Source organism: Nothobranchius furzeri, chromosome 1 (genome assembly GCF_043380555.1).
Source record: "Nothobranchius furzeri strain GRZ-AD chromosome 1, NfurGRZ-RIMD1, whole genome shotgun sequence".
In the NCBI taxonomy this organism is placed as follows: Eukaryota; Metazoa; Chordata; class Actinopteri; order Cyprinodontiformes; family Nothobranchiidae; genus Nothobranchius; species Nothobranchius furzeri.
The window spans coordinates 103,210,528-103,230,520 of record NC_091741.1 but is presented as its reverse complement, the minus strand read 5'-3'; the positions used below and the strand labels follow the sequence as shown (position 1 = coordinate 103,230,520).

The window sequence follows — 19,993 nt, the reverse complement described above, 5'->3', positions numbered from 1 at the left end:
ACTCCCATTCACCAGAGGCGATCCTACATGCAAACTAAAGGGGGGCATTGGAAGGGCACCCCAGAAATTTAACCCCCTCCCCAGGCCAGATAGTTTCTGTGTGTATGTATGTATGTCTGTATGTATGTGTGTGTGCGTGTGTGTGTGTGTGTGTGTATATATATATACTTTTTTCTTTAGCAGGCCATATTGTGCAGAAGAGAAGATCTAGTTTGTCACCAGACAATGTGAACAAGCTGGTCTGCTTGAGTGACTGGTGGAAGAAGGAGAAATAGAGCTTGGACTGATTGACCAAATGCTACTGACTGTAAATAGTTAATCATGACCTATTCTGTAGACCTACAGTGCAGAATTTGTTGAACTGAATAAACAGCTATTAAACACAAATACTTATTGATCATTATTTATTTTCATCATCAGTTATCGTAGTAAAACTGCTTTATCAGTCTGTGATGCATTACTGAAACAAGAAATACGCCTCCATTCTCAAAGACTTGCTTTTATTCATTATCTAGGTAGCACACACATATGCCTTTGGCAGAATTTGAATGAGCCATTTTAATCTAGATTAATCTAGATTAATTCCAAGATTACAGTGAGATTAATCTAGATTTAAAAATTTATCTATGCCCACCACTAAACATAACACAAGTATTTATACTGTATAGCAGTGGTTCTCAGCCTTTTTTTGACTCATGGACCCCCAGAGCCATTTTCTCATACCACGAGTACCCACGTAGTCAAACATGTTGACGATTCCCCAAAAGTTAACCCATTTGTGCCCACATTTTTTTCTGAGTCGTAATGTATATCATTTTATCAGTTGAGTACCTCTGACTCATGTTATATATATATATATTTTAATTATTTACTTTTCGTTTGGAAGATCTAGATGAATGAGTGATCAACTGGTTTCTGCAGCACTTGATGTCATCCTGAGAAGGCAATGCAAATATATAAATCAGGTGGGCTGAAGTAGAGACATGGAAAACATGCAGGACACGGGGCACTTGATAAAAGCTGGTTTATTTTTCATTTGGGTAGGAATGGGCCATATAGCCTAAAATCTATATCACAATATAATGTTTATTTATGTCAAAATGACTGGCTTTTACATTCTCACATACCAGATTAATTGCAGCAGAACGAATATTTATAAAAACTATTGAACATTTAACGTTCAAATCTTATTTTAAAAAATACAAAAACTTTCAGGTAGTTTTTATGTTGTGTTTTGGTTCATTCTCCAACAAAGCAACTCAAAACTCCTCATAAAACTAACAACAAGCTAAAATACAAGCTAAATGTGATGAAAACACAAATTTTTAACTAATTTAAACTGAACGGAACGGTGGCTGCAGTGAGACAGACAAGGTGAGAGAAACTGTACAAACCTCCCGTTTTAATGAGAGAAACAGCTGCGAATGGAAATGTTTTTCCCACTAAATCACGGAATTGGGAGATGTTGGAAAGTTTAGAAGCTTGTGTGTTTATCATAAAAAACGTACAGCATTAACGAGCCATTAACGCAGATAACGCCCAGAACACACCAGACGCGGAAGCGCAACGAAGCGCTGTGGAACGACGAGTGCTTCTAATCGGCGACCTTGTTAACCTACGCTCTCGATCACATCAGCTGCGAAGCGGGCCCGGATGTGGGCATGAGCAAGGAGGGGCAATGCTCCCCTAAAAATAGTGACTGCCCCCCCAAATGCGATGACATGTAGAAATCTCAAATTTTAAAAGATCTGATGAAAAAGGGTCAGAGTGCTCTCCTCTCTCTCTCTCTCATTCAAAGTAGCTGCTGATTGGTAGATGCATAGGGAGGGTGTGGCCAGCCACTGCACTTCATTCTCTGTGTCTCACTCGCATCACACGCCTCAGTCAGTCAGCAGCAGAACACAGAGACGCATCATCGTTATCTGAGCTCGGCCACTGGTTGAAGTTTTCTTCTTCTGTCGGTCACTGGAATTATTTGGTACTCTTTCTCAAGGTTTTAGTTTGCCTCGTTCTCTTCTTTAATTCGTTTTTTGAAGTGAACCGAGTCGACAATGAGCAGGTTTCTGGTTCCTAAACCTAGCTACAGTGCTAAGGCACTAGCGGCAGAAGCCGGCTCGTCTGCTGCTGCTTCTCAACTCGCCACAACCAGTTGCACGAGCACCACAGCGCCTCCTGCTGTCCCCGTCGCTACCAACCCAGCCGTCGCTGTGGGTGACACAGGCCTGAACAGTAGCGCACTGTCCCAACCCACAGCTCTTGTTTTCCCCAAGCTCCATTTTGGGAAGAACATGCGCTCATTTTGCCCTGCCTGGTGTCATGGGAGAACATGGCTGGAATATTCAGTAAAGCTGGATGCGTTCTTTTGTTTCCCATGTTGTAAGTTTGAAGGGAACAATGATAGGGATTTAGTTTTCACAAAACAAGGATTTACTAATTGTAAAACAGCACTGGAAAAGGACAAGGGATTCACAAAGCATGCATCAAGTCAATGCCACATAAAAAATGAAGAAGCTGCTCTGAAATGTCCCAGAGAGAGGCCACAGGGTAAACAATAGGTAATTTAATAAGTCCCACACAAATCAAGAAAAACAGATACTACGTAAAAACTATTGATGTAGTTCAGTTCCTAGCAGTAAATGAACTGCCACTTCGTGGCAGTGTGGAAAGCTCCAGTGGTGATGATTTCTCTGCAGGACTGTTCTTAAAAATGGTTGACTACACACTGGCCAAAGACTCCAAATTTAATGAAATAAACAAATACATCCCAGAAAATGCTAAATACACCTCTCACAACATACAAAACGAAATTATTGAAATACAAATGTTATTAAAAAAGATCAAAGATAATTATGACAAAGCAGATTACGCTGGGTTTTGCATTAAAAGTGATGGAACTAGGGACAGATGTGGAGAATCCGTCAGTCATGGTTAGATTTGTCTGTAATGGCATTCCAGAGGAACACCTGATCGGTCTGCTTGACCTCAGTCAGTTAAATGCTGAATTCATTACCACCCAAATTCTTGAGCATCTCTCTGACTCAGGCTATAGTGCAGCTGAAATGATCAGTCAGTGCTATGATGGAGCTTCTGTCATGAGTGGGCTCAGGGGTGGGGTTTACGCCTTACTGCAGAAGAAGGTAGGGACGGATATTCCCTACATCCACTGCTACAACCACCAGCTGCACTTGGCAGTGGTCCATGCAGTGCAGGCAGAGTCATGTGCAAAACCTTTTTGATCTTTCAGGATCTCTTCATTCATTTTCCCACCGTCATTATGTTTCACAGAACTATGACGTTCCCTCCCTGAAACAACTGTTGGAGATCAGGTGGACAAGCCACCATGATGTGACCAATTGCCTTGTGGAGAATCAGGATGCTGTTATGAGTTTCCTGTCAGAGGTTACAGAGGACAGAGCTGCTGATGCTGATATCTGTACAGAGGCATCAGGGCTGTTGATGATGTTAAGGAGGCACAATTTATTTGAAATAGGAAAATTCCTCCTGAAAGTTCTGGGTTCCCTGAAGTCGGCAAATTCTATGCTGCCGTCTCACTCTGTTGACCTGTGCTGTGCTTCAGAAGTAGTCAGTGCATCTCTGCAGGCTTTGAAGCAGATGAGAGATGAGGAAAGTGAGGCATTAACCAGCACACTGGCACCAGCTGCTATAAGACAAAGAAAACAAGCTCACTGCTAACAGGAAGTGTAATGTCCACTGCTGGCCACGCAGAAGACTCCACAACACCTAGCCAGGCTCTGAAGAGGGCTCTTCTCAACATTTTGGACATAGTCATTGTAGAGATGGAGACAAGATCCTCCAAAAGCAATCTTAATCTCATGAAAGCAGTTAGCTGTCTTCAACCTCAGTCTCCCTCTTTTCTGGATCCTGACAGGTTAAGTCCTCTGCAGAAAATGACAGGAAGTGACAGTGACAAACTTTCCAATGAGATTCTTGTCAAAAAAATAATGTTGGAGAAAGAATTCAGAAAGACTGATGATGATAACAGTGTAGAGTTAGTAGACCTCTCCACCGTTTGCAAATATCTACATGGGTATAAGAATGCCTTTCCTCAGCACCATCGCATGTATGTGACCTCCCTTGTGATGGGAATATCAGCAGCATCATGCAAGAGCTCTTTCTCCTCTTTGTCTCGTGTTCTTACCCCGTTCCACCGTACTATGCTACACGAGAGAAAAAGAAATGTAGTCATTCTGGCTCATGAGAAGGCCATAACAACAGGCCTAGATATGGATGGATTTGTTAGGACTTTTGCACAGAAAAGCAGATAACTGATGCTGTAATGACTGGTAAAAGCCATAAAGAAATAAAAACAACAAAAATTCTTAATATATATAATATATATATATATATATATTATATATTATATATTATATATATATATATATATATATATATATATATATAAGTAAAATAAAACACACACAGTTGACAGCTAGAGGTGTATCAAATGTCCCACAGGCACTTTTTAATTATATATTTATAATTAATGTAAAATGATTTAAATTTCATCTAGAGGTGGCCCATTTTGTTTATTTCTTGTCCAGAGAAAAAAAAATCATGTTAAACTAAATGTATGATGATGTAATTGCATCTACTGAAGATCACATGGATCATGCACCGTGGAGTTATTAGGGCAAACGTGGCTGGAGTCTAACAGTATTGACTCATATCAGCGATTATACTGTAATTACTCAGAGTCTCTGGTTGCTCTTTTATGACGATTATTTTCATGCTACTGTCGCCGTAACCCACACCTTACAAACTCTTAACTATTTCAACAGAATCACTCGTAATGAAGTATTTACTAGCATAGCAAACCAGAGCGGAAAAAAACAGAACCGGAATAACATTTCTTACCCGTTGAGCTTGCCTTCAAAATAAAACGTTAACCCTATAATTTACTATTCAAACCCTTACACTACGTTTGAGGTAATTTGGCCACTCCAGTTCTATTTTGTCTAGTCTTAGCCCTTAAGCTAGCTGCTATTGGAAGGATGATCTCAGCATCAGCCAATCATGAAGAGCTTAAATGTACGCCCACCAATGGTGGGCACCCCTCGTGGGTATATAAGTGGAGCGACTCCACTGTTCGCCTCCATTATCTCTTCAAGCCAAGCTTAAGAGCTTTCTTTAAAGAGCAAATCATCGAAGAAACTACATTCAACTCACCAGCCATGTCCAGCGACGCCAGGACCTGCCCGGCCTGACAGACGGGCTCCATCTCCAGCGGCGACCTGCACGCCAAGTGTGAGGTCTGTCTCGGGGCTCATCACGCTGGCCTGGCCTTGACCCCCCAGGCCTCGTGCCTGTTCTGTGCCGCTCTGCCTGAGTGCTTCACCCCCACCACCGACGAGGTAATTCCGGTGGCTGGCACGTACTCGCTGGACAAGCCCTTTCAGTTCTTCGTCGTCGGTCAGGAGCCGGCTGGCCCCTCCCGACTGGATGATGTCATCGACAGTGAGGAGTACGACGAGGCTGGCTGCCATAGCCCTTTTTCCCTCCTGTACAACACGGAGGTCGACGAGCCTCGTGAGGAGCACGACGAGGCTGGCTGCCATAGCCCTTTTTCCCTCCTGTACAATACGGAGGTCGACGAGCCTCGTGAGGAGCACGACGAGGCTGGCTGCCATAGCCCTTTTTCCCTCCTGTACAACACGGAGGTCGACGAGCCTTGTGAAGAGTACGACGAGGCTGGCTGCCATAGCCCTTTTTCCCTCCTGTACAACACGGAGGTCGACGAGCCTCGCTCAGCGGGTCCTTCTGCCCCAGTGGCTTCTAGCTCCTCCCTGCCAGCAGTTAGAGCACTGCTCCAGGAGCTGCCCGCCATCATCTCCACGTCCGCGGTCCGCAAGGGGCTAGCCGTTCCAGAACCGGCTCCGCCTGAGGCAGATGACTTGGCAGGAATTTTCGGGTCAACACAGACACGCTGTCCAGACCCCATCTGGCCGCGTTTCCCCGCTGCCATGAGCTGCTGGACCGCCACCTTCTCCGAGCCTGCTAAGCTTAAGGCGCCAATTTCCACATATGCGCCCATTACCAAGGTCGAGGGCTTCTCCGACCTGGGCTGGCCATCCGTTCCTCCACTGGAGCCGGACTTGGCCTCGCTGTGTGGCGCCAAGAACCACCTCGCTGGCCCACGAGCAGTTCCCGCTTCTAAGCATGACCAGCTGCTGATGCGGCTGACCAATCATGCACACCAGTGCACCTTCCAGACCGGCGCTGCAGGAAATAACATTGCCTTTCTTGCCTTTGGCGTTTCCAAAATGGTGGAAGAGCTTGATGTTCCTGACGAGTCAAAAACCATCATTATTAAAACTGCTGGTGCCATTCTCAATCTGTGTGCTGCTGTACTCACCGGTTCTGCTCGTATTGCTGCCTGGCAGACCCTTATCCAGTGGGCCTTGTGGCTCAAGGCCCTGCCCTCCATTCCTGATCACCTGCACAGGGAGATGCTGGAAGGCCCCTGTTGTGTGACGGGGTGAGTACTCCCTCTTCTCTACAACATCTTTGTAAGATCTTCATCCCAGGAGAGGGCACTCACCAGCTGCGGAGCATTACCGATCAGCGGCAGCTGCAGCTCCTCTAATCAACCGCAGCAGAGCTCTATTTAAGAGGAGAGGGAACCACTTCACATCGCTGGATGATTAACTACTCACGGTAGAATCTTGCCACTCAGTTCTAGGTTTCGCTTGGTCTCTGCTCAGACATTTGTGCTGTCGCAGTTTTTGGATTTATCTGGTTTTTTGTGCTTGGATTTTGGTGTTTGGACTCAAGTTTGTTTGATCTTCAGGATACTTGGAATCGCTGAACCATTGTTGGATGTACCTATCTGGAAGTCCCCATAACCCCCCTGGATTACAATTCTCAAGGTTCGCCTCTCCCCCTGCTCCACTGCCCTCTGCCGCCATCATCTGGCTCCCTCTCCTGGACACCCCGTCACACCGTCTGCCCTCCCTGCTGGCTTCTGGACTCGTGCCGGTTACGTTGTACTTGGATAGCTCCAGGACACTTTTAGTTAGGTTAAATAAATCATTGTTTGAACTTTCTTCTTTTGTCATGTGATGATTCTTCATGTCGTGGGTTAAACACCTTCCCAGGGACATGACAGGCCCCATCACCTCTGACGTTCTGTTTGGTCCCCATCTTACGAGCGTCATCGAGAGGGCTCAGAGGGCGGCTGAACTGTCAGCCACGATGCGAGACCTGGTCCACCCCCGGTCCGCCTCTCACTCAGGCCATTCCTCCAGAGGATGGGACGAACGGTGCGGAAACTTCAGGCGCCCAGCTGCACCGCCTGCCCCGCGGAGCCGGCCTCCTGCTTTGGCTCCACCTCAGCGGGACCAGGGAGTTGGCGGCCAACGGTTCCGAAAGAGCCAGCAGACGCCGTCTTGGCAGTCACAGGCGCAGGAACCTTGCCGAAAACAACCACGAAAACGACTCGTTGGGAGGAATGTGTGTGCTTATGGCTGTAATGTTAACTCTGTGAATGATTTTGGTTTTGAAATAAAACCCAAAAAACGTCACATTGAGAGCACAATCCTACAGTCCTCTGCAGAATCCTCTGCCGAATCCTCACACATGTTCCCCACACCAAGCACTGCGACACATCTGCATGTTCCCGCAGTCCGTCATGTTACACGGCCAGCTGTAAGGCTGCACTCCATTTGCGCACTGGCCCCAGCCTCCGGCCAGGCCCAACTCATCCCGCTTCCCCCACAACGATGGGTGGGACGGGATGTCATGGCGCTGTCGCGACCACGCGCGGCGACACAGTGCGCGGCTCCATCTGCTGGCACTTTGTCGTGCGTGGGCCTGGCTCCCACTCATCCTTCATCCTTGGACTCCACGCTCCGTGGTGCGGATCAGCCTCTTCCAGCTGTTTCACACTCGCCCTTTCGAGCACAGCCCTCCATGGGTCGCTCCCAGTTCTCTGGTGCGAGCGACGGCGTTAAGGGCGCAAACCCAGTCCTCAGATGTCGTTCATGTGACCTCGAACATGCGTCCGCTGTCGGAACGCGCGCAAGAATGGTGCCACCTTTGCCTCATGAGGAAATGGATATCGGACACCATTCATTACGGTCACACACTCCATTTTCAGTCCGCTCCTCCTCCCTTCAACGGGATCGAGGAGACGACGTTCACGTCACAGGAACAATCTCAGGCCCTGGAGCTGCGGGAACTTCTGTCCAAGGACGCAATTCCCCAAGTCCCTCGCGGACGAGAGCTCTCAGGCTTCTACTCCCACTACTTCGTAGTACCGAAGAAGTCAGGATGAATGAGACCAATTCTCGACCTTTCCCTGTTCAACTGCTCCATAGCAGTGATGCATTTCCGCATGTTAACAATGAGGCAAGTCCTGGAATACGTGCGCTCCGGGGACTGGTTCAAGTCAATAGACCTGAAAGACGCATACTTCCACATCCCAGTAATTCCCAAGCACCGGACATTCCTGCGTTTCTCATTCAAGGGAGTTCAATACCAGTTCAATCGTCTCCCTTTCGGCTACTCGCTTGCCCGGCGCACCTTCTCCAAATGTCTGGAGACCGCGCTGCAGCCATTACGCACTGCGGGAATGAGGGTTTTATTTTACCTGGACGATCTGCTCCTATGTGCCCGGTCCAAGGACGAGGCGTCAGAGCAAACCTGGAAGTTAATAGAGCATCTGTCAATCCTGGGGTTTTCCATAAACTGGGAGAAGAGCTCAATCCTTCCATCCCATTCGATTGTGTTTCTCGGGGTGGAGCTGAACGCGTCTCTACTGAGAGCACGTTTGTCTCCAGCGAGAGCGGCAGATCTCACCACGGTGATCTCCCACGCACAACCCCGCAAGATCGTGAGAGCCCTGTTAGTCATGAAACTTCTGGGCATGATGGCTGCAGCCCACGCTGTGGTGCCGCTAGGTTTACTGCACACGAGGCGCCTGCAGCGTTGGTTCATCAGCCTCCGGGTACACCCGATACGTCAGAAGAGATGTATGTTGAGGGTTCCCCCTTCAGTGGGCGGGGACCTCGCTCACTGGGGGAATCCCTGCACCCTCTCACACGGGGTCCCCATCGGACGTCCTACGTCACACGTATCTGTGTTTATGGATGTGTCACTGTTGGGATGGGGGAGCACGTGCTTGTCCCATACGGTGGCAGATCACTGGCCCTCCCACACGCACAAGCACATAAATGTGTTGGAGCTTATGACAGTGAGGAATCTGATCAGACACTTCGCTGCCCTTCTCGAGGGCCGTCATGTCGAAGTTCACACAGACAACCAGGTGGCGGCAGCCTACATAAATCGCCAAGGGGGAGTTCGATCCCTCCCACTATTGTGTGTAGCCATGGATTTCCTGTGTTGGGCACATGTCCACCTGCTGTCCATCAAAGCCACCTACATTCCTGCGGTCCTGAATGTAGCAGCAGACATCCTGTTGAGAGGGGGACCCTGCGACTCCGACTGGCGTCTGCATCCTGCACTGATATCACAGATCTGGATCAGGTTCGGGGAGCCATCTGTGGATCTGTTCGCTTCTCGCGAAAACGCTCAGTGTCGCCTGTGGTTTTCCCTGAGTCCCCGGGACCACCCCCCGCTCGGAGCGGACGCGTTCTCACACCAGCCCTGGCCTCAAACGCTTCTATATGTGTTTCCGCCGGTCCCACTGATTCCCCGTCTCCTGGACCGAATTCGGTCGGAGCAGCTCTCAGTAATTCTGGTAGCTCCCAGACGCTTGTCCGCGTCATGGTTTCCAGACCTGCAAGCGCTAGTGTCCGGCTCCCCGTGGAGGCTCCCTTGGAGGGCGGACACCTTTCTCCAGGTGGATGGGATGATCAAACATCCTCCAGAAATAGGCCAGCGGCTGTGGGTCTGGCCGCTGAACGGTCACACTTAGAGGCTTCTGGGCTGCCACATGATGTGGTCGCCACGATTCAGAGTGTGCGGGCGCCCTCTACTGTCGCATCTTATGCTGCTAAATGGGCAGCTTTCCAGAACTGGTGCACGGAGCGAAATGTTCAAGCGCTATCCTGCCAGCTGGCGGATGTCCTATCGTTTTTGCAGATACTGATGGACAGAGGCCTCGCATTCAGCACTATTAAGACATATGCTGCAGCTATCTCATCCTGTCACCAGGGTTTTGGAGATAGATCTGTTTTCAATCATCCCCTCACAAAACGTTTTCTAAAAGGTGTCAGAAGGAACAGGCCTGTGTCCCGCTCACTATTTCCACAGTGGGACCTAACGGTGGTTCTGCGCGGCTTATCTGAAGCCCATTTGAACCCTTGGACCGGGTCTCACTCAAGTTCCTGTCACTCAAAACTGCCTTGCTGCTGGCGCTGGCATCTGTCAAGAGAGTGAGCGACCTAACCGCCCTCTCAGTGGCTCCCGCATGCCTCAGGATCCGGGAAGATGGTGGGTCGGCTATTCCATGCCTCAACCCAGCCTTTGTGCCCAAAAGCATTAATACTTCCTTCAAATTCAAATGTGTTGTTGTTTAAGTTGGGCTGTGAAGCGCCTCCCGAATTCACTGTTGCCATTGTTAACATAACTTGGATCGGAGACAACTCGCGCAGGAAATTGCAGTGTAGCCATGCGGCATCTTCTCCTGTTTGGCCGGGAGGCGGAGGCTGCTTTACGGCATCTGGCTGTCATGCGTGTTGGTGTACTTGAACGAAGGCTGTGTATATGTGAGACTCCATAATATCGATACCACAGGGATGGAATATCTAATTTAGATACCACGTTTAGTATCGATTTATATCTAGGTATTGATTTTTTTGACAACACTAATGTGCATTACTTTGAGTATTCATTAAGCATAACACATCCCAGCTCAATGTTTTAATTAATTTATTTATTTTTACCAGGGATAGTGCTGTCATCATCTGGATAATGAAATATTAATTTTTCAGCGTAGTCCCTGTAATGTGCTCATGAACCACTACGGGTGTTTAGGAATCACTGTTGGTGTGGAAAGAAACGGGGCACATTTTAATATTTAATTTAGTTGTTTTCCACTTTTACATCGATTGGCGCCCAACCTGACTCACTTTTAGTGTTTAACGTAAATCGGGTGGTGGGCTGGGATGGTTTCAAAATTCCTGGCCTGAATTTGTCTCATTCTGCCCCTGGCAGTGGTTTCTAACATTTTTTAACTTCTGGATATCCTGAGCCTTTTTCTCATACCACGAGTACCCCGTTACTCAAACGCGTTGATGATTCCCCCAAAGTAGAATGTACAACTGATCATCAAATGAAAATAAATTCATTAAGGCCCTGTCCACACGTAGCCGGGGATCTGCCAAAACATAGATATTTTTCTACATTTTGGCCTGTCATCCACACGAAAATTGAGTTTTTTCACACGAAAACGGATTTAAAAAAAAACTCCCGCCAAAGTGAAGATCTGCGTTTTCTCCGTTTTGGGTGTCTGTGTGTGGACAGACAAAACCGGAGTTTTAAGGTCCGCAACGTCACTTTACGCGACAAAAAATGCTGACATCACGTGTGCGACCTGTGTTTACACTAGTCGACAGCATGGATGCCCTCAGAGCTGCGCTCGCTTTATGACAAACTCTGCGTTGTGGTGTGTGATGTACGCTACTCAGCGCTGATTGGCTCAGTTAGAATTCTCAGGGGGTGGGGTTATTTGAATAGGAGAGTTCCCAGACCCTGGGTGTTTCTCAGTGTCAAGGCAGCTGGCCTCGTGAGGCAATGTCTTGCGAGGCCAGGCGCCTTGCTTACGAGGACACTGGTCCTTCCTTGGTCAAAGAAAACGGTGAAATAGAACAGACTTGCATCACGTGACCCCAATGTTATCTCCCATGTCACGTTGCGTTACGTGACCACAGCTTCCACGGCGGTCACGTAACGTCACGTGACACGGGAGATAACGTTATATTTTATACCTATTAGTTTCAATATAAATATATAACAAGCCTTTTACTTTTTAAATTGTGTATATGTTCATTAAATTAAAAATATAAGCGAGTTACTACCCACTAGCCACCGAAGCTGCAACTACTAAGCAACTAACCAACAATAGATTACTTCTTTGGATCTAAAAAAACATTTTAAATTAGCTTGCTTACTTTTAAACTTGAAAATTGTCCCCGAAGTAGCTGCCGGCTTCTGATAGGCCATCCTTTTGAAAATACTGCGGTGTATTCTGGGTAATTTTTTACCAAGACTAGGCTACAAGACACCTGTGTATCCCCGCTCTGCTAGCTAAACAGCTAACAAACTGAGAACACATGCCTCGGTGGAACATGAACGTTGGAACACGTCTTGGCGGCTCCCGAGGACGTATCTCCTAGGCAACCGGGGCGGGGCCTAGACATCAAGGCGAGGTTCCTTGGCATTGAGAAACACCCCCTTTCTCTGTGCAGAATTAAACAGAGGAGTCTGGCAGGCCAGGCTACCTCTGTCCTACTTTAGGTGTTTCTCTGCTGCCACATACCTGACCTAAATGAATGAGTGATTAACAGGTTTCTGCAGCACTTGATGCCATCCTAAGAGGGCAGTGCAAATATGTAAATTGGTAAAAGCTGGTTTATTATTCATCTGGGTAGGAATAGGCAATGTGGCCTAAAATCTATATCACAATAAATGATTTTCTTCTATTTATTTCAGAATGAATTTCAGAACAAATACTTCTAAAACCTATTGAACATTCAAAAGTCAAAGCTTATTTAAAAAAACTTTCTAGTTTTTCAGATTCATTCTCCAAACACATCTGCAACACAAAATCCTCATATGAATAAAGATGATATTTAAATAAAAATCAAGCTAAATGTGACAAAAACACAAAATTGTAAGTATTTTGAACTAAAGTGAAAAATGTTAAAACAGAAAAAAACATTTCTTCCTGATTCCTGGTTCATTTAATCACTTTTCATGTTTTTCATTTTATCAGTTAAGTGTTGCTTCAGTATTGAATAACTGCAGGTTAAAATGATGCTTTGCTGCATTTTTTTTGGAGACAATATTAAATAAGGTTGGAGGTTTATTCTTTTTCCCTGCCACTGTTTGAACGACGCTCTGACCAACTGTTCTGGGGATATTAGAGGTCAGACCCGTGATGCACACTGTGTGCACGGACCGCAGTGAGAGTGACAGGGAGAGAAAGACAGTCAGGGTGAAAAAGACAGACAGGTAGAGAAAGACATAGACAGGGAGAAAGCTGCCCAAAACTCAGGTTATTAACTCATTCGCTGCCAGCGTTTCCTGATCGGTAAAGCCCTTCGCTGTCAGCGTTTCTCACCGTTTTTACTGTTTTTTAAGTGCCAGAGAACATTGCGTGTCGACGCCAAAACAACCAAAACAACCAAAACAAAGCCGAGACTTACCTCTTACATCAGGAAGAATCCACACATTTCGAGCGTTATCCGTTCTTTCATAATCCGTTGTTGAATTGTGATCGGCAGAAGCTTTTCCGGTTCACGTCTCACTTTTTTTACAGCAGAGGCCCAAAACGATCTCCTAACACATGGATTTTCTGCTTCCTGGTCACGTGACGTGTGACATATGCGCATGAAGATCGGCTTCAGAGCTGGGCTGTTTGTTCTCACGGTGCGGGGGCTCGTTCCGAAACCCACACAGTAAAAAAATGCAAATGATGACTTTAGTCGTCATTGGCAGTGAGTTAGAGTTAACTCAGAGTTAGTAAGGAAAACAGCTGCTGATGGAAATTTTGTCAAACTGAGTCACTGCAGCTTGAAAAAATAGCTGCACAGTTGCGGTTGGCCTAAATAGATAATTGATAATATGATATCAACCATATATTACTGTGCATGTATTTTTATTAACTTTTTTACCAGGGTGAGTGCGTTCATCATCTGGGTGATGAAATAGAAATTTTTCCGTGTACCTCCTGTAATGTGCTCATGGACCACTAGGGGTAGGCGTACCCAAATCACTGTTCTGAGGAATCAGGCAGGAATCTTGTGCCACCGTGATTCAGTGAATATTATATCACAGCCTTAGCTCTGGAGCAAAATCTGGTTTCTATCAAGTGCATCCCACTGCTGACATTAAAGTTGACATCAAAGAAAGAAAGTGACTAGTGATGTCACACCAATAAGCAAGAGGAGAGATATTTAAAAGCATCTCCAGCTCACCTCTACTGTACAGCTGAATTTGTCTTATGTTTCTGTGTGAGTGTTTTTTGTCTGACTCGAAGACCATCTATTATTTCATTACAGACATCCTTTCTGACACACGCACGCACGCACGCATGCACACACACACACACACACACACACACACACACACACACACACACACACACACACACACACACACACACACATACACACACACACACACACACACACCACGGTTTTTCCTGGCTCAAACTGAGGTAGAGGTGGTACCATCCCAACCATGTGCCAGCACATGCATTCAACTGCCTCACTTTTTTTAAAGGCAAAATATTATAAATAGGGATGCACCGATGCATCGGCATTTGATCGTAATCTGCCGATAGCGCCCCTATCGGTTTTGATCGGAGTTTTCAAAATAGATCAAAGCAGACGGGTAAACCCTGGTAAAAAAAAAGTTGACAATAATAATAACCGTCTTGTTTAAAAAAAAAAACTATATTATCTTGGTGGGTTTACCGTGGCTGCGGTGTAGGCGCGGTGACCCTTACCAGCCACCGTATCATCTGCTGAAGTTGCCGGCGGCACATGCGCGCTTTGTTGTTTACAACCAAAACTTTCTTGAAGCTAAAGCTGAAATACTGGCCAGAGGAGGAGACGGCAGCTCGCAGGACATTTATTATCCCTCAAAGAAGACAAAGTGGGAAGTACAGGCATTTTTTGGATATTTGAAGAATGCCGAGGGATAGTTGATAGAAGACGGCTATCCTGTTTGCAGCACGTGCAGAAAAAAGTGTCTGTGAAAGGCAGCAACGCTTCAAATCTCATGAAACATCTGCGTGACCATCTCCCACAACTCTACAGTCAACGCAAGGCAAGCTAACGTTAGGTTTTAGCTAAAATGCGTGGTCCGAGGATTTGGGTTGAGGGAGAATGCAACAAGTCGCTATATAAAGCAGCCGCAGCGCCGCTACCTGCATACAAACCGTGTCGCGGACACCGCCATGTTGAAATGACGCTATGCATTACGGGGCTCCCAGGGGCAGATAAGAGTTGGTCTCTCTCCGAGAATAATTATGAATTTAACAATGATTACTGCCTGATGACATTTTCCCACATCTGCAAAGCTCACTGGAAGGACACAAACCGAGGACAATATTTTCCTGATATAGGGTTTATTACTCAAGTAAGGGTAAAAAAGTATCTGATTAGAAGGCTACTTGAGTACTGAGTATCATCTGATCTAATATTTTTTAAATGACGACATCAAACAGACCAAAAATAAGAAGTTATGGGCAAATATTGGTATTTTAAAGACTAAAGGGGAAAAATGTAAACAAATAAACAACATAATTACAAAAAAACTCATTTTAGGCTAAATTTAGACACAAACTGAGGACAACATTTTCCTGACATACAGGGTTTATTTAGTTGTCTGAAAATTTAACATGTTTAAAGAAATACCGCGATACTACCGAAAACCGTGATCATTTTGGTCACAATAACCGCAAGCTTAAATTTTCACACCGTAACAACCCTACCGTAGATATGTACCAACTAGCGAGAAAAGCAATTTTTGATCTTCTTTTTCTGCAGCGGTTTTTGCACTTTTCGGTGCACCGCTGCTGATACAGCGCCCCTATAGTGGTGCAACGCTGCAACTGCTGTTAAAATAACATCCATATAGTTGGGGGCAGAGTGAAATCACACTGGGGCAGCACAAAAATAACGAGGTGGCCACCACTCAAATTTGAACGCAGGAAAAACCTTGCACACACACACATACACTTGTATGGTAAATGGTAAATGGCCTGTATTTGATATAGCGCCTTCTAGAGTCCTGGAACCCCCCAAGGCGCTTTACAACACAACCAGTCATTCACCCATTCACACACACATTCACTCACTGGTGGGGATGAGCTACAATGTAGCCACAGCTGCCCTGGGGCACACTGACGGAGGCGAGGCTGCCGAGCACTGGCGCCACCGGTCCCTCCGACCACCACCAGCAGGCAATGTGGGTTAAGTGTCTTGCCCAAGGACACAACAACAGCGACAGACTGAGCGGGTCTCGAACCTGCGACCTTCCGATTGCGAGGCGAGCACTTAACTCTTGTGCCACCGTCGCCCCAACTTGTATGCATGTATGCACTCACACATGCAGACTGTGAGAAAGGGGCGCCTGGTTAGAGGTTATAATAATAATAATTCAGTTTGTACTGATAGATTAGCCATGGGGCAATTCTCCCTGCTGGGCTCTTTAAGGTGAGTTTGGTGTTCCACTCCAGTCATTACTGGGACACAGAGGGAATCCTATACTTGCAGGTCTGATTTTCCATTTCTCAGAGTGATATTTATGGCTTTGCATCAGCTGTGCTGTGTGAGTGATGTAAGGAGAGACAGCCTCCCAGTCCCCAAATAGCTGTGGAAAGATTCAAACTAAGATGGTATAACTTTACACAGCCAATAAATCCCTATCTTAGGGCTGGGTGATACGACCTAAAAATAAAATCTCAAATTAAATTTTTTGAAATTCGATTCACGATTTTTTTCCTATTCTCTCTCCCCATCAATTAAGATTAGCAATAAGTAGAAATGGAAGGCACCTTAAAGCCAATTTAGTTTTTTATTTAATCACAAGCAAGACAAATGTAACCCTCATTTCTGAGATGAATAATGAATAAATGAACACCCTCTTGGAATAAAAGTGCCACGCTCCACGTCCGTAGCAGCAAACCCAAACCAGTTCCAAACAGCGGACGGCTTAATTCCTTTCTTAGGAACTAACTGCCCACTTTCACCATTGGCCATGGAGTCGCTTGCTGTTGCGGTGCTGTGAAACTAACTCTACGGAAGCTCCGGGGGGTGGGTGGGTGGGGGGTGGGGTGGGGTGGGGGGGTGGGGTGGGGGGGGATGGAAGGCACAATTACATAAAAATTTGATTAACAATTTTTTTAAATCGCCCGCAACAAAATATTTGAATTAATAATTAACCCTTTGATGCATGAATTATGAAATCTTCAACCATGATTTTTGTAAACAATTTTTTTCATTCATCTTTAGGTGTGAATGAAACAAATTTCAACAAATATTTTATGTAAAATTTTATCATTTACAAATAATTTATTACATGTCCACTTCAGTGGGCAGCGTGCATTCTGAGCATGAAATATGTTGGCTTGGCTTACTGAAGTCCAAACGGAGGGGCTCAAATGCAATAAAGTCTTCAACAGCTGTGCTTGATAGCAAAAACAAATAAATAACAATTTTGGGTACTTGTCCACTGTAGTGACCATTATGCATCAAAGGGTTAAATTGATTTATCACCGAAGCCTACCCTATCTAACTTGGTCCTTAAGGAAAAAAACAGATAACCGAGTACAATATTATTATTTAGAATGTTTTTACCTGGATCAGTTCATAGAGCTTGTCCTGTCATTCAGATGGAAGCTGCTCAGAAGCTCTCCACCACACCTGAGTCTGTTCAGGGGTGTAGAAGCTGCTCTGGGTGGAATTCCCATCATGGTCCCAGTGTCAGACACACAGCTGCTGGGAGGCTATGTGAAATATAAAGAAACAGCAAATATATTTATAGTTGTTTTTAAGAGCAGCAACACGCGTGTAACAGTAAGCTAAAATAATGACATAATGTTATAACTAGAAGGTAAAGAGACAGAGGGTTAAAAAATAACTGAACTGCCTGGACCGGTGCAGGCCGGTGGGGGACTACATCAGTCTGACAGCAGATTTATTGGGCAGGTTTACTGGAGCCTGAAAATAAAAATAACATCACCTTGTTGTGGGAGTTTAGTAACTTAGATCATGTACAAAACAATCTGTCTAATATATGTGCTTTATAACACGGCTGGTGAGTGATCGGACTGCTCCCAAAGCTAACTCAGTGTCCAGAATCAGACATGTTCTAATGAGAACCGGGCTCAGCACCAGTTCAGAACCGGGTCAGCTTTTTAGCTGCATGAGGAGCTGCTCCTCAGTGTGCCTCCTGCTCTGCATCAGCGCTGATATTACTAACTGGCACAAAAACTCAACCAGAACCAGTCTGTGACATTATCACACACACACACTCACACACACACACACACACACACACACACACACACACACACACACACACACACACACACACACACACACACACACACACACACACACACACACACACACACACACACACTCACACACACACACACACTCACACACACACACACACTCACACACACAACACTTGCTTCGAGCCTGCAGCAGTGTGGACTGATACTAGCTAAATTACGTGAACTACGTCCACGTTTCTCTTACTTTTCATTTATAAATATAGCAAATATAGCTGCAAAATGACTGATAGGGAACGCATGGGACCTTTCACCCATTGGTCGAGACAGATTTCAAACTGCTGTTGTAAATTTGTGTTGACTATTTTTGAGCTGAAGAGGGCACTGGACTGAAGGTTTTAGGCAGAATTTTAAGTTTTTAAAGAAAATGCACCAAAATGCAAAACTAACAACTACACATGTCTACAACACTATAATGCACTTATTTATACAAGTTATCAGCAAAAACAAGTTGATTTTGGTGTGACTTGCTCTTTGAGAACTTTCAAAAGGTTTGGTGATCTTTGCTTAAAAGCATTGATACTGCTCTGGAGGGTCATGGTGGCTTTTTGTAGAGCCAAACTTACATTCTTGTTCCATAGCTGAAAGCTTTCACTTGAGAAATGTCTTCTTTTGCAACTCTTCAGACCTTTGACACTCAGATAAATGCTGTATTATATATAATAAAAGGACAAATCTCAAACATGACCTAGTTTTAGGAATATAGATTTTACAATTCCTGAATGCATGTGAGTTGTGATGATGGACATGGGCACCTGTGCTTCTGGCTCAGGTTTAGAGTGCAGCTGCTCCCTCACTTGAGAAGGCAGCAGTTTAAGTTTCTGTGCTCAGATCTTTGATTGGTAAGGAGTGGACAGAAACCCTATACCTACCCCATCCTCCCTGCTGTAGTCAATACTGGGAAGGACACTGGAAAACATGCACTTGTTCTTGAAACAGACTGATGTACGTCAGTGTCTCTGTGGTTTTGCTTATTTCTTCCTGTTTTGTGTCTTCTTCATCTATATTCCTTTTGCTACAAGTGCTGTTTAACACTTAAAAGTTCTCATTTGCGGGATACGGTCTATACTCTTCTATTTGAGTTGCTGCAAAAAGATGGCTTTGTCACCACAGGCTGGATCATGTATTAAATCTTATTTTGTGCAAATATAACATGACATGTTTGCAAACTCTAGTGCTGGGTACCCCCTGTCTTCATGTTTCTAAGTGGCTGGCCTGACACTTCATGTCATCTTTCAGAGTTTTGGCAGCATGCAGCAGCAGAACCGTTTCATTATACTATTATATTTAAAAGCATTAGCCAAACGTACATCACACTGCATTTACCTTTGAAGTACTTTCCTTTAGTGACAGTAAAGGTGAGACAGTGCCTGATGCATATTTTTAGCTGCTTGATTTGTAATAATGCTGCAAAGTTTATCAACAGATATTGACCAGAACCAGGATCTTGAAATGAACCCTGAAGTTGACTGGCAGCCAGTGAAGCTGGAGGAGAAGCGGGGTGATGTGGGTGTGTTTGGAGGACTTGGTCAGAAGCCGAGCACAGGCATTCTGAACCACCTGCAGGCGGTTCAGGGAGGTTTTGCTCAGACGAGTGAAGAGAGAGTTACAGTAGTTTAAGCACGAAGAGATGAAGGTGTGAGAACAATCTCAAGTTCATAGCAGGACAGAATGGTGCACTGGTCCTGGAGCTGGACTTAATCTGAATAGGTTTTTTATGAAATTTAGTATTTTTCTGGTAAATTTATTTTGGATAACCCT

General features: G+C 45.5%; 1 protein-coding gene across 3 annotated transcripts in view; it reads left to right on the top strand.

Annotated features, from left to right (window-relative positions):
• pdlim7 (PDZ and LIM domain 7) overlaps nt 1-19,993 on the top strand; it is a 138,211-nt gene that overhangs the window by 14,468 nt on the left and 103,750 nt on the right. Inside the window, exon 1 of one of the 3 annotated variants that reach the window (XM_054738930.2) lies at nt 17,030-19,942. The exons of the other annotated variants lie outside the window; for them this stretch is intronic. The gene's annotated coding sequence lies outside the window, so the exon portion shown is untranslated. Of the gene's footprint in view, nt 1-17,029; nt 19,943-19,993 lie in introns of those variants that run through there. 3 annotated transcript variants of the gene reach the window in all.